Source organism: Macaca mulatta, chromosome 5 (genome assembly GCF_049350105.2).
Source record: "Macaca mulatta isolate MMU2019108-1 chromosome 5, T2T-MMU8v2.0, whole genome shotgun sequence".
Taxonomy (NCBI): domain Eukaryota; kingdom Metazoa; phylum Chordata; class Mammalia; order Primates; family Cercopithecidae; genus Macaca; species Macaca mulatta.
The window spans coordinates 82113679-82135776 of NC_133410.1; the positions used below are offsets into that span (position 1 = coordinate 82113679).

The 22098-nt window shown below is 40.1% G+C and overlaps 1 pseudogene; it reads right to left on the minus strand.

Moving 5' to 3' along the window:
• Nucleotides 1–439: 439 nt before the first annotated feature.
• Nucleotides 440–22098, minus strand: part of LOC144340950 (uncharacterized) — a 42129-nt pseudogene continuing 20470 nt past the window's right edge.

Genomic DNA, 22098 nt, shown 5'->3' on the forward strand with positions numbered 1-22098 from the left:
AATCTTAGCAAATGGCTTCTGGAGGAGAAAGCTGTAACTTTGTGAGATGGTTTCACAGAACACTAAGCAGTTTCTCTGAAAACTTCTTTCTCTTTCTTAGCGGAGGATGATTCCTTTGGCCCTGTAGTCTTCAAAGGGATCCGAAATATCCGTTCTCAGATTCCACAGAAATAATGCTAACAAACAGATCCATGAAATACAGCTGTAACTCTGTGATTGGAAGTCACACATCATAAAGCAGTTTCTCAGAAAGCTTCTTTCCAGTTTTTCTTTGAGGATATTTTCTTTTTCACCATAGACCATTATGGGCTTCCAAATATCACTTGGCAAATTCCACAAGAACAGGCTTAGCGAACGGCTTCTAGAGGGGAAAGGTGTAACTCTTTGAGATGAATTAACAGAACACTAAGCAGTTTCTCAGAAAGCTTCTTTCCAGTTTTCATCTGAGGATATTTCCTTTTTCACCATAACCCTCCAAGGGCTTCTTAATATCACTTTGGAAATTCCACAAGAGCAGCATTAGCAAAAGGCTTGTTGAGGGGAAAGCTGTAACTCTGTGGGATGAGTTCACAGAACACAAAGGAGTTTCTCAGAAAGATTCTTTCTATTTGTTGTGGGAGGATATTTCCTTTGGCCCTATAGTGTTTAAAGTGATGTGAAATATCCGTTCTCAGATTCCACAGAAATAAGGCTAGCAAACAGTTCCACGAAATACAGCTGTAACGCTGTGAGAGGAAGTCACACATCAAAAAGCAGTTTTTCAGAAAGCTTATTTCCAGTTTTTCTCTGACGTTATATTCCTTTTCACCATAGCACTCTATGGGCTTCCAAATAACACTTTGTAAATTCCACAGGAACAGGCTGAGCGAACCGGCTTCTTGAGAGAAAAGCTGTAACTCTGTGAGATGTATTAACAGAACACTAAGCAGTTTCTCCGAAAGCTTCTTTCCAGATTTCATCTGAGGATATTTCCTTTTTCACCATAGCGCTCTATGGGCATCGAAATATTACTTTGCCAATTCCACATGAACAGGCTTAGTGAAAGGCTTCTTGAAGGGAAAGCTGTAACTCTGTGAGATTATTTCACAGAACACAAAGAAGTTTCTCAGAAAGCTTCTTTCTCTTTGTTATGGGAGGATATTTCCTCTGGCCCTATAGTCATCAAAGGTATCCGAAATATCTGTTCTCAGATTCCACAGAAATAGGGCTAGCAAACAGCTCCACGAAATACAGCTGTAACTCTGTGAGTGGAAGTCACACATCACAAAGCAGTTTCTCAGAAAGCTTCTTTCCAATTTTTCTCTGAGGAGATTTTCATTTTCACCATAGCCCTCTATGGGCCACGAAATATCACTTTGCAAATTCCCGAAGAACAGGCTTAGCGAACGGCTTCTTGAGGGGAAAGCTGTATCTCTGTGAGATGAATTAACAGAACACTAAGCAGTTTCTCAGAAAGCGTCTTTCCAGTTTTCATCTGAGGATATTTCCTTTTTTACCGTAGCCCTCCATGGGCTTCCAAATATCACTTTGCAAATTCCACAAGAACAGTCTTAGAGAACGGCTCCTTGAGAGGAAACTTGCAACTCATTGAGATGATTTCACAGAACACAAAGCAGTTTCTCAGAAAGCTTGTTTCTCATTTCTATCTTAGGATATTTCCTTTGGCCCTATAGTCTTCAAAGGGATCCGAAATATCCGTTCTCAGATTCCACAGAAATAAGGCTAGCAAACAGATCCACGAAACAGAGCTGTAACTCAGTGAGTGGAAGTCACACATCACAAAGAAGTTTCCAAGAAAGCTTCTTTCCAGTTTTTCTCTGAGGATATTTTCTTTTTCACCATAGCCTTCTATTTGCTTCCAAATATCACTTTCCAAATTCCACCAGAACAGGTTTAGCGAACGGCTTCTTGAGGGGAAAGCTGTAACTCAGTGAGATGATTTCACATAATACAAAGCAGTTTCTCAGAAAGATTCTTTCTCTTTGTTATTGGAGGATATTTCCTTTGGCCCTATAGTCTTCAAAGGGATCCGAAATATCCGTTCTCAGATTCCACAGAAATAAGGCTAGCAAACAGATCCACGAAATACTGCTGTAACTCTGTGAGTGGAAGTCACACATCACAAAGCAGTTTCTCAGAAAGCTTCTTTCCAATTTTTCTCTGAGGAGATTTTTTTTTTCACCGTAGCCCTCTATGGGCTTCCAAATATCACTTTGCAAATTCCAGAAGAACAGGCTTAGCGAACGGCTTCTTGAGGGGAAAGCTGTAACTCTGATAGATGAATTAACAGAACACTAAGCAGTTTCTCAGAAAGCTTCTTTGCATTTTTCATCTGAGGATATTTCCTTTTTCTCCATAGCCCTCCATGGGCCTCCAAATTTTACATTGCACATTACAGAAGAATGGTCTTAGCGAAAGGGTTTTTGAGGGGAAAGCTGTAAATCTGTGAGATGATTTCAGAGAACCCAAAGGAGTGTCTCAGATTGCTTCTTTCCCTTTGTTATGTGAGGATATTTCCTTTGACCCTATAGTCTTCAAAGGGATCCGAAATATCCGTTCTCAGATTCCACAGAAATAAGGTAGCAAACAGATCTACGAAATACAGCTGTAACTCTGTGAGTGGAAGTCATTCATCACAAAGTAGTTTCTCAGAAAGTTTCTTTCCACTTTTTCTCTGAGGATATTTTCTTTTTCACCATAGCCCTCTATGGGCTTCAAATATCACTTTGAAAATTCCACAAGAACAGGCTAAGCGAACGGGTTCTTGAGGGCAAAGCTGTAACTCTGTGAGATGATTTCATAGAACACAAAGGAGTTTCTCCAAAAGCTTCTTTCTCTTTGTTATCGGAGGATATTTCATTTGGCCCTATAGTCCTCTAAGGGATCCGAAATATCCGTTCTCAGATTCCACAGAAATAAGGCTGGCATACATATCCACGAAATACAGCTTTAACTCTGTGATTGGAAGTCACACACCACAAAGCAGTTTCTTAGAAATCTTCTTTCCAATTTTTCTTTGAGGATATTTTCTTTTTCACCATAGCCATCCATGGCTTTGGATGGATATCACTTTGGAAATATCACTTTGGAAATTCCACAAGAACAGCCTTAGCGAAAGGCTTCTTGAGGGGAAAGCTGTAACTCTGTGAGATGATTTCACATAACACAAAACAGTTTCTCAGAAAGCTTCTTTCTCTTTGTTATCAGAGGATATTTCTTTTGGCCATATAGTCTTCAAAGGGATCCGAAATATCCGTTCTCAGATTCCACAGAAATAAGGCTAGCAAACAGATCCAAGAAATACAGCTGTAACTGTGTGAGTGGAAGTCACATATCACAAAAGAGTTTCTCGTAAAGCTTCGTTTCAGTTTTTCTCTGAGGATATTTTCTTTTTCACCGGAGCCCTCTAAGGGCTTCCAAATAGCACTTAGCAAATTCCACAAGAACAGGCTTAGCGAACGGCTTCTTGAGGGGAAAGCTGTAACTCTGTGAGACAAATTAACAGAACCCTAAGCAGTTTCTCAGAAAGCTTCTTTCCAGTTTTCATCTGACGATATTTCCTTTTTCAACATAGCCGTCCATGGGCCTCCAAATATCACTTTGCACATTCCAGAAGAACAGTCTTAGCGAAAGGCCTCTTCAGGGGAAAGCTGTAACTCTGTGAGTGGACGTCACACATCACAAAGCAGTTTCTTAGAAAGCTTCTTTCCAGTTTTTCTCTGAGGATATTTTCTTTTTCACCTTAGCCCTCTATGGGCTTCCAAATATCACTTTGCCAATTACACAAGAACAGGCTTAGCAAATGGCTTCTTGAGGGAAAGGATGTAAATCTGTGAGATGAATTAGCAGAACACTAAGCAGTATCTCAGAATGCTTATTTCCAATTTTTATCTGAGGATATTTCTTTTTCAACCATAGCCCTCCAAGGGCTTCCAAATATCACTTTGCAAATTCCACAGGAACAGTCTTAGCCAAAGGCTTCTTGAGGGGAAAGCTGTAACTCTGTGAGATGATTTCACAGAACACAAAGGAGTTTCTCAGAAAGTTTCTTTCTGTTTGTTATCGGAGGATATTTCCTTTGGCCCTATAGTCTTCAAAGGGATCCGAAATATCAGTTCTCAGATTCCACAGAAATAAGGCTAGAAAACAGCACCACGAAATACAGCTGTAACTCTGTGAGTGGAAGTCACACATCACAAAGCAGTTTCTCAGAAAGCTTCTTTCCAGTTTCCCTCTGAGGATTTTTTCTTTCCCACAATAGCCCTCTATGGGCTTCCAAATATCACTTTGCAAATTCCACAAAACAGGCTTAGCGAACGGCTTCTTTAGCGGAAAGCCAAATCTCTCTGAGATGAATTAAGAGAACACTAAGCAGTTTCTCAGAAAACTTCTTTCCAGTTTTCATCTGAGGATATTTCCATTTTCACCGTTGCCCAACATGGGCTTCCAAGTATCCCTTTGCAAATTCCAGAAGAACAGTCTTAGCGAAAGGCTTCTTGAGGGGAAAGCTGTAACTCTGTGAGATGATTTCACAGAACACAAAGGAGTTTCTCAGAAAGCATCTTTCTCTTTGTTATCAGAGGATATTTCCTTTGGCCCTATAGACTTCAAAGGGATCCGAAATATCCGTTCTCAGATTCCACAGAAATAAGGTAGCAAACAGATCTACGAAATACAGCTGTAACTCTGTGAGTGGAAGTCATTCATCACAAAGTAGTTTCTCAGAAAGTTTCTTTCCACTTTTTCTCTGAGGATATTTTCTTTTTCACCATAGCCCTCTATGGGCTTCAAATATCACTTTGAAAATTCCACAAGAACAGGCTAAGCGAACGGGTTCTTGAGGGCAAAGCTGTAACTCTGTGAGATGATTTCATAGAACACAAAGGAGTTTCTCCAAAAGCTTCTTTCTCTTTGTTATCGGAGGATATTTCATTTGGCCCTATAGTCCTCTAAGGGATCCGAAATATCCGTTCTCAGATTCCACAGAAATAAGGCTGGCATACATATCCACGAAATACAGCTTTAACTCTGTGATTGGAAGTCACACACCACAAAGCAGTTTCTTAGAAATCTTCTTTCCAATTTTTCTTTGAGGATATTTTCTTTTTCACCATAGCCATCCATGGCTTTGGATGGATATCACTTTGGAAATATCACTTTGGAAATTCCACAAGAACAGCCTTAGCGAAAGGCTTCTTGAGGGGAAAGCTGTAACTCTGTGAGATGATTTCACATAACACAAAACAGTTTCTCAGAAAGCTTCTTTCTCTTTGTTATCAGAGGATATTTCTTTTGGCCATATAGTCTTCAAAGGGATCCGAAATATCCGTTCTCAGATTCCACAGAAATAAGGCTAGCAAACAGATCCAAGAAATACAGCTGTAACTGTGTGAGTGGAAGTCACATATCACAAAAGAGTTTCTCGTAAAGCTTCGTTTCAGTTTTTCTCTGAGGATATTTTCTTTTTCACCGGAGCCCTCTAAGGGCTTCCAAATAGCACTTAGCAAATTCCACAAGAACAGGCTTAGCGAACGGCTTCTTGAGGGGAAAGCTGTAACTCTGTGAGACAAATTAACAGAACCCTAAGCAGTTTCTCAGAAAGCTTCTTTCCAGTTTTCATCTGACGATATTTCCTTTTTCAACATAGCCGTCCATGGGCCTCCAAATATCACTTTGCACATTCCAGAAGAACAGTCTTAGCGAAAGGCCTCTTCAGGGGAAAGCTGTAACTCTGTGAGTGGACGTCACACATCACAAAGCAGTTTCTTAGAAAGCTTCTTTCCAGTTTTTCTCTGAGGATATTTTCTTTTTCACCTTAGCCCTCTATGGGCTTCCAAATATCACTTTGCCAATTACACAAGAACAGGCTTAGCAAATGGCTTCTTGAGGGAAAGGATGTAAATCTGTGAGATGAATTAGCAGAACACTAAGCAGTATCTCAGAATGCTTATTTCCAATTTTTATCTGAGGATATTTCTTTTTCAACCATAGCCCTCCAAGGGCTTCCAAATATCACTTTGCAAATTCCACAGGAACAGTCTTAGCCAAAGGCTTCTTGAGGGGAAAGCTGTAACTCTGTGAGATGATTTCACAGAACACAAAGGAGTTTCTCAGAAAGTTTCTTTCTGTTTGTTATCGGAGGATATTTCCTTTGGCCCTATAGTCTTCAAAGGGATCCGAAATATCAGTTCTCAGATTCCACAGAAATAAGGCTAGAAAACAGCACCACGAAATACAGCTGTAACTCTGTGAGTGGAAGTCACACATCACAAAGCAGTTTCTCAGAAAGCTTCTTTCCAGTTTCCCTCTGAGGATTTTTTCTTTCCCACAATAGCCCTCTATGGGCTTCCAAATATCACTTTGCAAATTCCACAAAACAGGCTTAGCGAACGGCTTCTTTAGCGGAAAGCCAAATCTCTCTGAGATGAATTAAGAGAACACTAAGCAGTTTCTCAGAAAACTTCTTTCCAGTTTTCATCTGAGGATATTTCCATTTTCACCGTTGCCCAACATGGGCTTCCAAGTATCCCTTTGCAAATTCCAGAAGAACAGTCTTAGCGAAAGGCTTCTTGAGGGGAAAGCTGTAACTCTGTGAGATGATTTCACAGAACACAAAGGAGTTTCTCAGAAAGCATCTTTCTCTTTGTTATCAGAGGATATTTCCTTTGGCCCTATAGACTTCAAAGGGATCCGAAATATCCGTTCTCAGATTCCACAGAAATAAGGTAGCAAACAGATCTACGAAATACAGCTGTAACTCTGTGAGTGGAAGTCATTCATCACAAAGTAGTTTCTCAGAAAGTTTCTTTCCACTTTTTCTCTGAGGATATTTTCTTTTTCACCATAGCCCTCTATGGGCTTCAAATATCACTTTGAAAATTCCACAAGAACAGGCTAAGCGAACGGGTTCTTGAGGGCAAAGCTGTAACTCTGTGAGATGATTTCATAGAACACAAAGGAGTTTCTCCAAAAGCTTCTTTCTCTTTGTTATCGGAGGATATTTCATTTGGCCCTATAGTCCTCTAAGGGATCCGAAATATCCGTTCTCAGATTCCACAGAAATAAGGCTGGCATACATATCCACGAAATACAGCTTTAACTCTGTGATTGGAAGTCACACACCACAAAGCAGTTTCTTAGAAATCTTCTTTCCAATTTTTCTTTGAGGATATTTTCTTTTTCACCATAGCCATCCATGGCCTTCCAAATATCACTTTGGAAATTCCACAAGAACAGCCTTAGCGAAAGGCTTCTTGAGGGGAAAGCTGTAACTCTGTGAGATGATTTCACATAACACAAAACAGTTTCTCAGAAAGCTTCTTTCTCTTTGTTATCAGAGGATATTTCTTTTGGCCATATAGTCTTCAAAGGGATCCGAAATATCCGTTCTCAGATTCCACAGAAATAAGGCTAGCAAACAGATCCAAGAAATACAGCTGTAACTGTGTGAGTGGAAGTCACATATCACAAAAGAGTTTCTCGTAAAGCTTCGTTTCAGTTTTTCTCTGAGGATATTTTCTTTTTCACCGGAGCCCTCTAAGGGCTTCCAAATAGCACTTAGCAAATTCCACAAGAACAGGCTTAGCGAACGGCTTCTTGAGGGGAAAGCTGTAACTCTGTGAGACAAATTAACAGAACCCTAAGCAGTTTCTCAGAAAGCTTCTTTCCAGTTTTCATCTGACGATATTTCCTTTTTCAACATAGCCGTCCATGGGCCTCCAAATATCACTTTGCACATTCCAGAAGAACAGTCTTAGCGAAAGGCCTCTTCAGGGGAAAGCTGTAACTCTGTGAGTGGACGTCACACATCACAAAGCAGTTTCTTAGAAAGCTTCTTTCCAGTTTTTCTCTGAGGATATTTTCTTTTTCACCTTAGCCCTCTATGGGCTTCCAAATATCACTTTGCCAATTACACAAGAACAGGCTTAGCAAATGGCTTCTTGAGGGAAAGGATGTAAATCTGTGAGATGAATTAGCAGAACACTAAGCAGTATCTCAGAATGCTTATTTCCAATTTTTATCTGAGGATATTTCTTTTTCAACCATAGCCCTCCAAGGGCTTCCAAATATCACTTTGCAAATTCCACAGGAACAGTCTTAGCCAAAGGCTTCTTGAGGGGAAAGCTGTAACTCTGTGAGATGATTTCACAGAACACAAAGGAGTTTCTCAGAAAGTTTCTTTCTGTTTGTTATCGGAGGATATTTCCTTTGGCCCTATAGTCTTCAAAGGGATCCGAAATATCAGTTCTCAGATTCCACAGAAATAAGGCTAGAAAACAGCACCACGAAATACAGCTGTAACTCTGTGAGTGGAAGTCACACATCACAAAGCAGTTTCTCAGAAAGCTTCTTTCCAGTTTCCCTCTGAGGATTTTTTCTTTCCCACAATAGCCCTCTATGGGCTTCCAAATATCACTTTGCAAATTCCACAAAACAGGCTTAGCGAACGGCTTCTTTAGCGGAAAGCCAAATCTCTCTGAGATGAATTAAGAGAACACTAAGCAGTTTCTCAGAAAACTTCTTTCCAGTTTTCATCTGAGGATATTTCCTTTTTCACCGTTGCCCAACATGGGCTTCCAAGTATCCCTTTGCAAATTCCAGAAGAACAGTCTTAGCGAAAGGCTTCTTGAGGGGAAAGCTGTAACTCTGTGAGATGATTTCACAGAACACAAAGAAGTTTCTCAGAAAGCATCTTTCTCTTTGTTATCAGAGGATATTTCCTTTGGCCCTATAGACTTCAAAGGGATCCGAAATATCCGTTCTCAGATTCCACAGAAATATGGCTAGCAAACAGCTCCACGAAATATAGCTGTAACTCTGTGAGTGGAAGACATACATCACAAAGCAGTTTCTCAGAAATCTTCTATCCAGTTTTTCTCTGAGGATATTTTCTTTTTCACCATAGCCCTCTAAGGGCTTCCAAATATCACTTTGCAAATTCCACAAGAACAGGCTTAGCGAATGACTTCTTGACACGAAAGCTGTAACTTTGTGTGATGAATTAATAGAACACTAAGCAATTTCTCAGAAAACTCCTTTCCAGTTTTCATCTGAGGATCTTTCCTTTTTCACCATAGCCCTCCATGGGCTTCCAAATGTCACTTTGCAAATTCCAGAAGAACAGTCTTAGCGAAAGGCCTCTGTACGGGAAAGCTGTAACTCTGTGAGATGATTTCACAGAACACAAAGGAGTTTCTCAGAAAGCTTCTTTCTCTTTCTTATCCGAGGATATTTAATTTGGCCCTATAGTCTTCAAAGTGATCCAAAATATCGGTTCTCAGATTCCACAGAAATAAGGCTAGCAAACAGATACAGGAAATACAGCTGTAACTCTGTGAGTGGATGTCACACATCACAAAACAGTTTCTCAGAAAGCGTCTTTCCATTTTTTCTCTGATTATATTTTCTTTTTCACCATAGCCCTCTAAGGGCTTCCAAATATCACTTTGCAAATTCCACAAGAACAGGCTTAGCGAACGGCTTCTTGAGGGCAAAGCTGTAACTCTGTGAGATGAATTATGAGAAGACTAAGAAGTTTCTCAGAGAGCTTCTTTCCAGTTTTCATCTGAGGATATTTCCTTTTTCACCATAGCCCTCCATGGGCTTCAAAATATCACTTTGCAAATTCCACAAGAACAGTCTTAGCGAAAGGCTACTTGAGGGTAAAGTTGTAACTCTGCGAGATGATTTCACAGAACACAAAGGAGTTTCTCAGAAAGCTTCTTTCTCTTTGTCATCGGAGGATATTTCATTTGGCCCTGTAGTCTTCAAAGGGATCCGAAATATCCGTTCTCAGATTCCACAGAAATAAGGCTAGCAAACAGCTCCACGAAATACAACTGTAACTCTGTGAGTGGAAGTGACACATCACAAAGCAGTTTCTCAGAAAGCTTCTTTGCAGTTTATCTCTGAGGATATTTTCTTTTTCACCATAGCCCTCTATGGGCTTCAAATATCACTTTGCAAATTCCACAAGAACAGGTTTAGCGAACTGCTTCTTGAGGGGATAGTTGTAACTCTGTGAGATGATTTCACAGAACACAAAGGAGTTTCTCAGAAAGCTTCTTTCTCTTTTTTATGGCAGGATATTTCCTTTGGCCCTATAGTCTTCAAAGGGATACGAAATATCCGTTCTCAGATTCCACAGAAATAAGGCTAGCAGACAGCTCCACGAAATACAGCTGTAACTCTGTGAGTGGAAGTCACACATCAGAAAACGTTTCTCAAAAAGATTCTTTCCAGTTTTTCTCTGAGGATATTTTCTTTTTCACCATAGCCCTCCATGGGCTTCCAAATATCACTTTGCAAATTCCACAAAAACAGCTTTAGCAAAAGGCTTCTTGAGGCGAAAGCTAAAACTCTGTGAGATGTATTAACAGAACACTAAGCCGTTTCTCAGAAAGCTTCTTTCCAGTTTTCATCTCAGGATATTTCCTTTTCACCATAGCCCTCCAAGGGCTTCCAAATATCACTTTGCAAATTCCACAAGAACAGGCTTAGCCAACGGCTTCTTGAGGCCAAAGTTGAAACACTGTGATATGAATTAATGGAACACTAAGCAGTTTCTCAGAAAGCTTCTTTCCAGTTTTGCATCTGAGGATACTTCCTTTATCACCATAGCCCTCCATGAGCTTCCAAATATCACTTTGCAATTTCCACAAGAACAGACTTAGCGAAAGGCCTCTTGAGGGGAAAGCTGTAACTTAGTGAGATGATTTCACAGAACACAAAGGAGTTTCCCAGAAAGCCTCTTTCTCTTTGCTCTCGGAGGATATTTCCTTTGGCCCTATAGTCTTCAAAGGGATCTTAAAAATCAGTTCTCAGATTCCACAGAAATAAGGCTATCAAACAGCTCCACGAAATACAGCTGTAACTCTGTGAGTGAAAGTCACACATCAAAAAGCATTTTTTCAGAAAGCTTCTTTCCAGTTTTTCTCTGACGATATTTTCTTTTTCACCTTAGCCCTCTATGGGCTTCCAAATATCACTTTACAAATTCCACAAGAACAGGCTTAGCGAACGGCTACATGAGGGGAAAGGTGAAACTCTGTGAGACGAATTAACAGAACACTAAGCAATTTCTCAGAAAGCTTCTTTCCAGTTTTCATCTGAGGATATTTCCTTTTTCACCATAACCCTCCATGGGCTTCCAAATATCACTTTGCAAATTCCACAAGAACAGTCTTAAAGAAGGGCTTCTGTGGGGGGAAAGCTGTAACTCTGTGAGATGACTTCACAGAACACAAAGGAGTTTCTCAGAAAGCTTCTTTCTCTTTGTTATCAGAGTGTATTTCCTTAGGCTCTATAGTCTTCAAAGGGATTAGAAATATCTCTTTTCAGATTCCACTTAAATAAGGCTAGCAAACAGATCCACGAAATACAGCTGTCATTATGTGAGGGGAAGTAACACATCACAAAGCAGTTTCTCAGAAACCTTCTTTCCAGTTTTTCTCTGAGAATATCTTCTTTTTCACCGTAGCCCACTATGGGCTTCCAAATATCACTTTGCCAATTCCACAAGAACAGGCTTAGCGAATGGCTTCTTGACGGTAAAGCTGTGACTCTGTGAGATGAATTAACAGAACACTAAGCAGTTATTCAGAAAGCTTCTTTTCAGTTTTCCTCTGAGGATATTTCCTTTTTCATCATAGCCCTCCTTGGGCTTCCAAATGTCATTTTGCAAATTCCACTAGAACAGTCTTAGCGAACGGTGTCTGGAGGGGAAAGCTGTAAATCTGTGAGATGATTTCACATAACACAACGCAGTTTCTCTGAAAGCTTCTTTCTCTTTCTTAGGGTAGGATATTTCCTTTGGCCCTATAGTCTTCAAAGGGATCAGAAATATCCATTATCAGATACCACAGAAATAAGGCTAGTCAACAGCTCCACGAAGTAAAGCTGTAACTCTGTGAGATGAAATAACAAAACACTAAACAGTTTCTCAGAAACCTTCTCTCCAGTTTTCATCTGAGGATATTTACTTTTTCACCATAGCCTCCCAAGGGCTTCCAAGTATCACTTTGCAAACTCCACAAGAAGAGTCTTAGCGAATGGCTTCTTGAGGGGGAAACCTGTAACTCAGTGAGATGATTTCACAGAACACAAAGGAGTTTCTCAGAAAGCTTCTTTCTCTTTCTGATCGGAGGATATTTCGTTTAGCCTGTAGTCTTCAAAGGGATCCGAAATATCCGTTCTCAGATTCCTCAGAAATAAGGCTAGGATACTGATACATGAAATACAGCTGTAACACTGTGAGTGGAAGTCACACATCACAAAGCAGTTTCTCAGAAAGGTTCTTTCCAGTTTTTCTCCGAGGTTATTTTCTTTTTCACCATAGCCCTTTCTGGGCTTCCAAATATCACTTTGCAAATTCCACAAGAACAGGCTTAGCAAACGGCTTCTTGAGGGGAAAGCTGTAACTCTGTGATATGAATTAACAGAACACTAAGTAGTTTCTCAGAAAGCTTCTTTCCAGTTTTCATCGGAGGATATTTCCTTTTTCGCCATAGCCCTCCATGGGCTTCAAAATATCACTTTGCAAATTCCACAAGAACAGTCTTAGGGAAATGCTACTTGAGGGTAAAGCTGTAACTCTGTGAGATGATTTCACAGAACACAAAGGAGGTTCTCAGAAAGCTTCTTTCCCTTTGTCATCGCAGGATATTTACTTTGGCCCTGTAGTCTTCAAAGGGATCCGAAATATCTGTTCTCAGATTCCACAGAAATAAGGCTAGCAAACAGCTCCACGAAATACAGCTGTAACTCTGTGAGTTGAAGTCACACATCAAAAAGCAGTTTCTCAGAAAGCTTCTTTGCAGTTTATCTCTGAGGATATTTTCTTTTTCACCATAGCCCTCTATGGGCTTCCAAATATCACTTTGCAAATTCCACAAGAACAGGTTTAGCAAACGGCTTGTTGAGGGGATAGTTGTAACTCTGTGACATGAATTAAAAGAACACTAAGGAGTTTCTCAGATAGCTTCTTTCCAGTTTTCATCGGAGGATATTTCCTTTTTCATCATAGCCCTCCATGGGCTTCCAAATATCACTTTGTAAATTCCAGAAGAGCAGTCTTAGTGAAAGGCTTCTTGACGGGAAAGCTGTAACTCTGTGAGATGATTTCACAGAACACAAAGGAGTTTCTCAGAAAGCTTCTTTCTCTTTGTTATCGGAGGATATTTCCTTGGGCCCTATGGTCTTCATAGGAATCCGAAATATCCGTTCTCAGACTCCACAGAAATAAGGCTAGCAAACAGCTCCACGAAATATAGCTGTAACTCTGTGAATGGAAGTGACACATCACAAAGCAGTTTCTCAGAAAGTTTCTTTACACTTTTTCTCTGAGGATATTTTCTTTTTCACCATAGCCCTCTACGGGATTCAAATATCAGTTTGTAAATTCCACAAGAACAGACTAAGCGAACGGCTTCTTGAGGTCAAAGCTGTAACTCTCTGAGATGATTTCACAGAACACAAAGGAGTTTCCCAGAAAGCTTCTTTCTCTTTTTTATCGGAGGATATTTCTTTTGGCCCTCTAGTCCTCAAAGGGATCCGAAATATCTATTCTCAGATTTCACAGAAATAAGGGTGGCAACAGACCCACGAAATACAGCTGTAACACTGTGAGTACAAGTCACACATCACAAAGCAGTTTTTCAGAAAGCTTCTTTCCAGTTTTCATCTGAGGATATTGTCTTTTTCACCATAGTCCTCCATGGGCTTCCAAATATCACTTTGCAAATTCCAAAAGAACAGTCTTAGCGAAAGGCTTCTTGAGGGGAAAGCTGTAGCTCTGTGAGATGATTTCACATTACACAAATCAGTTTCTCAGAAAGTTTCTTTCTCTTTGTTATCGGAGGATTTTTCCTTTGGCCCTATACTCTTCAAAGGGATCCAAAATATCCGTTGTCAGATTCCACAGAAATAAGGCAAGCAAAGAGATCCACGAAATACAGATGTAAATCTGTGAATGGAAGTCACACATCACAAAGCAGTTTCTCCGAAAGCTTCTCTCCAGTTTTTCTCTGAGGATAATTTCTTTTTCACCATAGATCTCTATGTTCTTCTAAATATCACTTTGCAAATGCCACCAGAACAGTCTTAGCGAACGGCTTCTTGAGGGGAAAGCTGTATCTCTCTGAGATGAATAAACAGAACACTAAGCAGTTTCTCAGAGAGCTTCTTTCCAGTTTTCATCTGAGGATATTTCCTTTTTCAACATAGCCCTACATGGGCTTCCAAGTATCACTTTTCAAATTCCACAAGAACAGTCTAAGCGAAAGGCTTCTTTGGAGGATATTTCCTTTGGCCCTATAGTCTTCAAAGCGATCAGAAATATCCCGTCTCAGACTACACAGATATAGGCTAGCAAACAGCTCCACGAAATACAGTGTAACTCTGTGAGTGGAAGTCACACATCACAAAACAGTTTCCCAAAAAACTTCTTTCCAGTTTTTCTGTGAGGATTTTTTTTTTTTTTTTTTTACCATAGCCCTCTATGGGCTTCCAAATATCACTTTGCCAATTCCACAAGAACAGGTTTAGCAAATGGCTTCTAGAGGGGAAAGCTGTAAATCTGTGAGATGAATTAACAGAACACCAAGCGGTTTCTCAGAATGCTTATTTCCAGTTTTTTTGTGAGGATATTACTTTTCCACCATAGCCCTCCAAGGGCTTACACATATCACTTTCCAATTCAACAAGAACAGTCTTAGCGAAAGGCTTCTTGAGGGGAAAGCTGTAACTCTGTGAGATGATTTCACAGAAGACAAAGGACTTTCTCAGAAAACTTCTTTCCAGTTTTCATCTGAAGATATTTCCTTCTTCACGATAGCCCTCTATGGGCTTCCAAATATCAATTTGCAAATTCCACATAAACAGGCTTAACCAACGGCTTCTTGAGGGGAAAGTTGTAACTCCGTGACATGATTTCACAGAACACAAAGGAGTTTCTCAGTAAGCTTCTTTCTCTTTGTTATGGGAGGATATTTCCTTTGGCCCTATAGTCTTCAAAGGGATCCGAAATATCCGTTCTCAGATTCCAAAGAAATAAGACTAGCAAACAGATCCACGAAATACAGTTGTAACTCTGTGAGTGGAAGTCACACATCTCAAAGCAGTTTCTCAGAAAGCTTCTTTCCAGTTTTTCTCCGAGGATATTTTCTTTTTCACCGTAGCCCCCTATGGGCTTCCAAATATCACTTTGCAAATTCCACAAGAACAGGCTTAGCAAACGGCTTCTTGAGGGGAAAGCTGTAACCCTGTGACATGAATTAACAAAACACTAAGCAATTTCTCAGAAAGGTTCTTTCCAGTTTTCATCTGAGCATATTCCCTTTTCACCGTAGCCCCCTATGGGCTTCCAAATATCACTTTGCAAATTAAACAGGAACAGTCTTAGCGAACGGCTTCTTGAGGGAAAGCTGTAACTCTGTGAGATGATTTTACAGAACACAAAGGAGTTTCTCAGAAAGCTTCTTTCTCTTTTTTATCGGAGGATATTTCCTTTGGCCCTATAGCCTTCAAAGGGATCCGAAATATCCGTTCGCAGATTCTACAGAAATAAGGCTAGCAAAGAGATCCATGAAATACAGCTGTCATTATGTGAGTGGAAGTCACACATCACAAAGCAGTTTCGTAGAAAGCTTCTTTGCAGTTTTTCTCTGAGGATATTTTCTTTTTTAACCATAGCCCTCTATGGGCTTCCAAATATCACTTTGCAAATTCCACAAGAAGAGGCCTAGCTAACGTCTTCCTGAGGGGAAAGCTGTAACTCTGTGAGATGAATTAACCGAACACTAAGCAGTTTCTCACAAAGCTTCTTTCCAGTTTTCATCTGAGGATATTTCCTTTTTCATCATAGCCCTCCATGGGCCTCCAAATATCACTTTACACCTTCCAGAAGAACAGTCTTAGCGAAAGGCTTCTTGAGGGGAAAGCTGTAACTCTGTGAGATGATTTCACAGAACACAAAGGAGTTTCTCAGAAAGCTTCTTTCTCTTTGTTATGGGAGGATATTTCCTTTGGCCCTATAGTCTTCAAAGGGATCCGAAATATGCGTTCTCAGATTCAACAGAAATAAGGCTAGCAAACAGCTCCACAAAATACAGCTGTAACTCTGTGTGATGATTTCACAGAACCCAAAGGATTTTTTGTGAAAGCTTCTTTCTCTTTGTTGTGGGTGGATATTTACTTTGGCACTATAGTCTTCCAAGGGATCCGAAATATTTGTTCTCAGATTCCACAGAAATAAGGCAAGCAAACAGATCCTCGAAATACAGCTTTAATTCGGTGAGTGGGAGTCACACATCACAAGGAAGTTTCTCAGAAAGCTTCTTTCCAGTTTTTCTCTGAGGTTATTTTCTTTTTCACCTTAGCCCTCTAAAGGCTTCCAAATATCTCTTTGCAAATTCCACAAGAACAGGCTTAACGAATGGCTTCTTAAAGGGAAAGCTGTAACTCTGTGGGATGAATTAACAGAACACAAAGCAGTTTCTCTGAAAGCTTCCTTCCAGTTTTCAGCTGAGGATATTTCCTTTTTCACCATAGCCTTCCAAGGGCTTCCAAATATCACTTTGCAAATTCCACAAGAACAGTCTTAGCAAACTACTTTTTGAGGGGAAAGCTGTAACTCTGTGAGATGAATTAACAGAACAGTAAGCAGTCTCTTGGAGGGCTTTTTTCCAGTTTTACTCTGAGGATATTTCCTTTTTCACCATAGTCCTCCATGTGCTTCCAAATATCACTTTGTCAATTCCACAAGAACAGGCTTACAGAAGGCCTTCTTGAGGCGAAACCTGTAACACTGTGAGACGAATTAAGAGAACACTAAGCAGTTTCTCAGAAAGCTTCTTTCCAGGTTTCATCTGAGGATATTTCCTTTTTCACCATAGCCCTCCATGGGCTTCCAAAGATCACTTTGCAAATTCCATAAGAACAGTCATAGCGAGACGCTTCTTGAGGGGAAAGCTGTAACTCAGTGAGATGATTTCACAGAACACAAAGGAGTTTCTCAGAAAGTTTCTTTCTCTTTGTTATCGGAAGATATTTCCTTTGGCCCTATAGTCTTCAAAGGCATCCGAATTGTCCGTTCTCAGATTCCACAGAAATAAGACTAGCAAACAGCTCCACGAACTATAGCTGAAACTCTGTGAGTGGAAGTCACACATCACAAAGTAGTTTCTCACAAAGCTTCTAACAAGTTTTTCTCTGAGGATATTTTCTTTTTCACCGGAGCCCTCAATGGGCTTCCATATATTACTTTGTATATTCCACAAGAACAGGCTTACCGTACGGCTCCTTGAGGGGAAGCTGTAACTCTGTGAGATGAATTAACAGAACACTAAGCAGTTTCTCAGAAAGCTTCTTCCCAGTTTTACTCCGAGGATATTTCCTTTTTCACCATAGCCTTCCAAGGGCTTCCAAATATCACTTTGCAAATTCCTCAAGAATAGTCTTAGCGAAAGGCTTCTTGAGGGGAAAGCTGTAACTCTGTGAGATGATTTCACAGAACACAAAGGAGTTTCTCCGAAAGCTTCTTTGTCTTTGTTATCGGAAGATATTTCCTTTGGCCCTATAGCCTTCAAAGGGATCTGAAATATCAGTTCTCAGATTCCACAGAATTAAGGCTAGGAAACAGCTCCACGAAATACAGCTGTAACTCTGTGAGTGGAAGTCGCACATCACAAAGCAGTTTCTCAGAAAGCTTCTTTCCAGTTTTTCTCTGAGGATATTTTTTTTTTCACCATAGCCCTGAAATGGCTTCCAAATATCACTTTGTAAATTTCACAAGAACAGGCTTAGTGAACGGCTTCTTGAGGAGAAGGCTGTAACTCTGTGAGATGAATTATCAGAACACTAAGCAGATTCTCAGAAAGTTTCTTTCCAGTTTTCATCTGAGGATATTTCCTTTTTCACCATAGCCCTCCATGGACTTCTAAGTATCACGTTGCAAATTCCACAAGAACAGGCTTAGAGAACGCCTTTTTGAGGCGAAAGGTGTAACCCTGTGCGATGAATTAACAGAACACTAAGCAGTTTCTCAGAAAGCCTCTTTCCAGTTTTCATCTGAGGATATTTCCTTTTTCACCGTAGCCCTCCATGGGCTTCCAAATATCACTTTGCAAATTCCACAAGAACAGTCATAGCGAGACGCTTCTTGAGGGAAAACCTGTAACTCTGTGAGATGATTTCACAGAACACAAACGAGTTTTTCAGAAAGCTTCTTTCTCTTTGTTATCGGTAGATATTTCCTTTGGCCCTATAGTCTTCAAAGTCATCCTAATTATCCGTTCTCAGATTCCACAGAAATAAGAGTAGCAAACACCTCCACGAACTACAGCTGAAACTCTGTGAGTGGAAGTCACACATCACAAAGTAGTTTCTCCAAAAGCTTCTATCCAGTTTTTCTCTGAGGATATTTTCTTTTTCACCGTAGCCCTCAATGGGCTTTGAAATATTACTTTGCATATTCCACAAGAACAGGCTTAGCGAACGGCTCCTTGAGGGGAAGCTGTAACTCTGTGAAATGAATTAACAGAACACTAAGCAGTTTCTAAGAAAGCTTCTTTCCAGTTTTACTCCGAGGATATTTCCTTTTTCACCATAGCCCTCCATGGGCTTCTCCTATCACTTTGTAAATTCCAAAAGAACAGTCTTAGCGAAAGGCTTCTTGAGGGGAATCTGTAACTCTGTGAGATGATTTCACAGAACACAAAGGAGTTTCTGAGAAAGCTTCTTTCTCTTTGTTATCGGAGGATATTTCCTTTGGCCCTGTATTCTTCCAAGGGATCCGAAACATCAGTTTTCAGATTCCTTAGAAATAAGGCTAGCCAACAGCTCTCCGAAATGCAGCTGTAAGTCACAGAGTGGAAGCCACACATCACAAAGCTGTTTCTCAGAAAGCTTCTTTCCAATTTTTATCTGAGGATATTTACCTTTTTCCCCATAGACCTCCATGGGCTTCCAAATATCACTTTGCAAATTCCACAAGAACAGGCTTAGCGAAAGGTTCTTTCAGGGGAAAGAAATAACTCTGTGAGATAAATTGACAAAACACGAAGCAGTTTCTCAGAGAGGTTCTTTCCAGTTTTTGTCTGAGGATATTTTCCTTTTTCCCCATAGAACTAAATGGGCTTAGAAATATCACTTTGCAAATTCCACAAGTACAGTCTTAGAGAAAGGCTCCTTGAGGGGAAAGATGTAACTCTGTGAGATGAATTCACACAACACAAAGCAGTTTCTCAGAAAGTTTCTTTCCAGTTTTTGTATGAGCATATTTTCTTTTTCCCCATAGCCCTCTATTAGCTTCCTAATGTCACTTTGAAAATTCCACAAGAACAGTCTTAGCGAAAAGCTTCTTGAGGGGAAAGCTGTAACTCTGTGAGATGAATTCACAGATCACAAAGAATTTTCTCCAAAAGCTTCTTTCTCATTTCTATCGGAGAATATTTCTTTGGCCCTATACTTTTCCAAGGGATCCGAAACATCTGTTTACAGATTCCTTAGAAATAATGCTAGCAAACAGCTCTCCGAAATACAGCTGTAACTCATTGAATGGAAGTCACACATCACAAAGCATTTTCTCAGAAAGATTCTTTCCAGTTTTTATCTGAGGTTATTTCCTTTTTCTCCATAGCCCTCCATGGGTTTCCAAATAACACATTGCAAATTCCACAAGAACAGTATTAGCGAAAGTCTCCTAGAGGGGAAAGATGTAACTCTGCGAGTTGAATTCACAGAACACGAAGCAGTTTCTCAGAGAGCTTCTTTCCAGTTTTTGTCTGAGGATATTTTCTCTTTCTCCATAGCCCTCAATGGGCTTCAATATATCACTTTGCAAATTCCACAAGAACAGTCTTAGCGAAAGGCTTCCTGAGGGGAAAGCTGTAACTCTGTGAGATGAATTGACAGAACACAAAGCAGTTTCTCAAGAAGCTTCTTTCTCATTTCTATCGGAGGATATTTCCTTTGGCCCTATAGTCTTACAAGCTATCCGAAGCATCAGTTCTCAGATTCCACAGAAATAAGGCTGGCAAACATCTCCCCGATATACAGCTGAAACTCAGTGAGTGGAAGTCACATATCACAAAGCAGTTTCTCAAAAACTTTCTTTCCAGTTTTTATCTGAGGATATTTCCTTTTTCACCATAGCCCTCTATGGGCTTCCAAATATGACTGCAAATTCCACAAGAACAGTCTTAGCGAATGGCTTCTTGAGGAGAAATCTGTACCTCTGTGAGACGAATTCACGGTACACAAAGTAGCTTCTCAGAAAGCTTCTTTCCAGTTTATATCTGAGGATATTTTCCTTTTTCCACATAGACCTGCAGGGGCTTACAAATATCACACTGCAAATTCCACAAGAACAGGCTTAGCGAACGGCTTCTTGAGGGGAAAGCTGTAACTCTGTGAGATGAATTCACAGAATGCAAAGCACTTTCTCAGAAACCGTCTTTCCAGTTTTTATCTGAGGATATTTTCGTTTTTCCCCATTGCCCTCCACAAGCTTCCAAATATCACTTTGCTAATTCCACAAGAACAGTCTTAGCGAAAGGCTCCTTGAGGGGAAAGATTTAACTCTGTGAGATGAATTCACAGAACACAAAGCAGTTTCTCATAGATCTTCTTTCCAGTTTTTGTCTGAGAATATTTTCTTTTTCCCCATAGCCCACTATGGGCTTCCAAATATCATTGTGCAAATCCACCAGAACAATCTTAGCGAAAGGCTTCTTGAAGGGAAAGCTGTAACTCTGTGAGATGAATTCACAGATCACAAAGAAGTTTCTCAGAAAGCTTCTTTCTCATTTCTATTGGAGGATATTCCCTTTGGCCCTATAGTCTTCCAAGGGATAAGAAATATCAGTGCTCAGATTCCACAGAAATAAGGCTGGCAAAGAACTCCATAAAATACAGCTGTAACTCAGTGAGTGGATGTCAAACATCTCAAAGCAGTTTGTCACCAAGCTGCTTTCTAGTTTTAATCTGAGGATATTTTCCTTTTTCCCCATAGCCCTCCATGGGCTTCCAAATGTCACTTTGCAAATTCCACAAGAACAGTCTTAGCGAACAGTTTCTTGAGGGGAAAGCTGTAACTCTGAGAGATGAATTCACAGAACACAAAGCAGTTTCTCTGAATGCTTCTTTAAAGTTTATATCTTAGGATATTTTCCTTTCTCCCCAAAGCCCTCTATGGGCTTCCAAATATCACTTTGCAAATTCCACAAGAACAGTCTTAGCGAAAGGCTTCTTGAGGGGAAAGCTGTAGCTCTGTGAGATGAATTCACAGATCAAGAAGAATTTTCTCAGAAAGCTTCTTTCCAGTTTTATTCTGGAAGTTTCTCAGAAAACTTCTTTCTCCTTTTTACCAGAGGATATTTCCTTTGGCATTGTAGTCTTCCAAGGGATCCGAAACATCAGGTCTCAGATTCCACAAAAATAAGGCTAACAAACAGCTCCAAGAAACACAGCTGTAACTCAGTGATTGGAAGTCACACTTTACAAAGCAGTTTCTCAGAAAGCTTCTTTCCATTTCTTATCCTAGGATATTTTCCTTTTTCCCATAGCCCTCCATGGGCTTTCAAATATCACTTTGCAACTTCCACAAGAACAGTCTTAGCGAAAGGCTCCTTGAGGGGAAAGATGTAACTCTGTGAGATGAATTCACAGAACACAAAGTAGTTTCTCAGAAAGTTTCATTCCAGTTTTTTTCAGAGCATATTTTCTTTTTCCCCATATCCCCAGATCACAAAGAAGTTTCTCAGAAAGTTTCTTTCTCATTTCTATCGGAGGATATTTCCTTTCGACCTATAGTCTTCCAAGGGATCCGAAATATCAGTTCTCAGATTCCACATTAATAAGGCTAGCAACAGGCTCCACCAAATACAGCTGTAACTCAGTGAGTGGAAGTCACACATCACAAGGAAGTTTCTCAGAAAGCTTCTATCCAGTTTTTATCTGAGGATATATTCTCTTTAACCATAGCCCACTATGGGCTTCCAAATATCACTTTGCAAATTCCACAAGAAGAGTCTTAGCGAACGGCTTCTTGAAGGGAAAGCTGTAACACTGTGAGTTGAATTCATGGAACACAAAACAGTT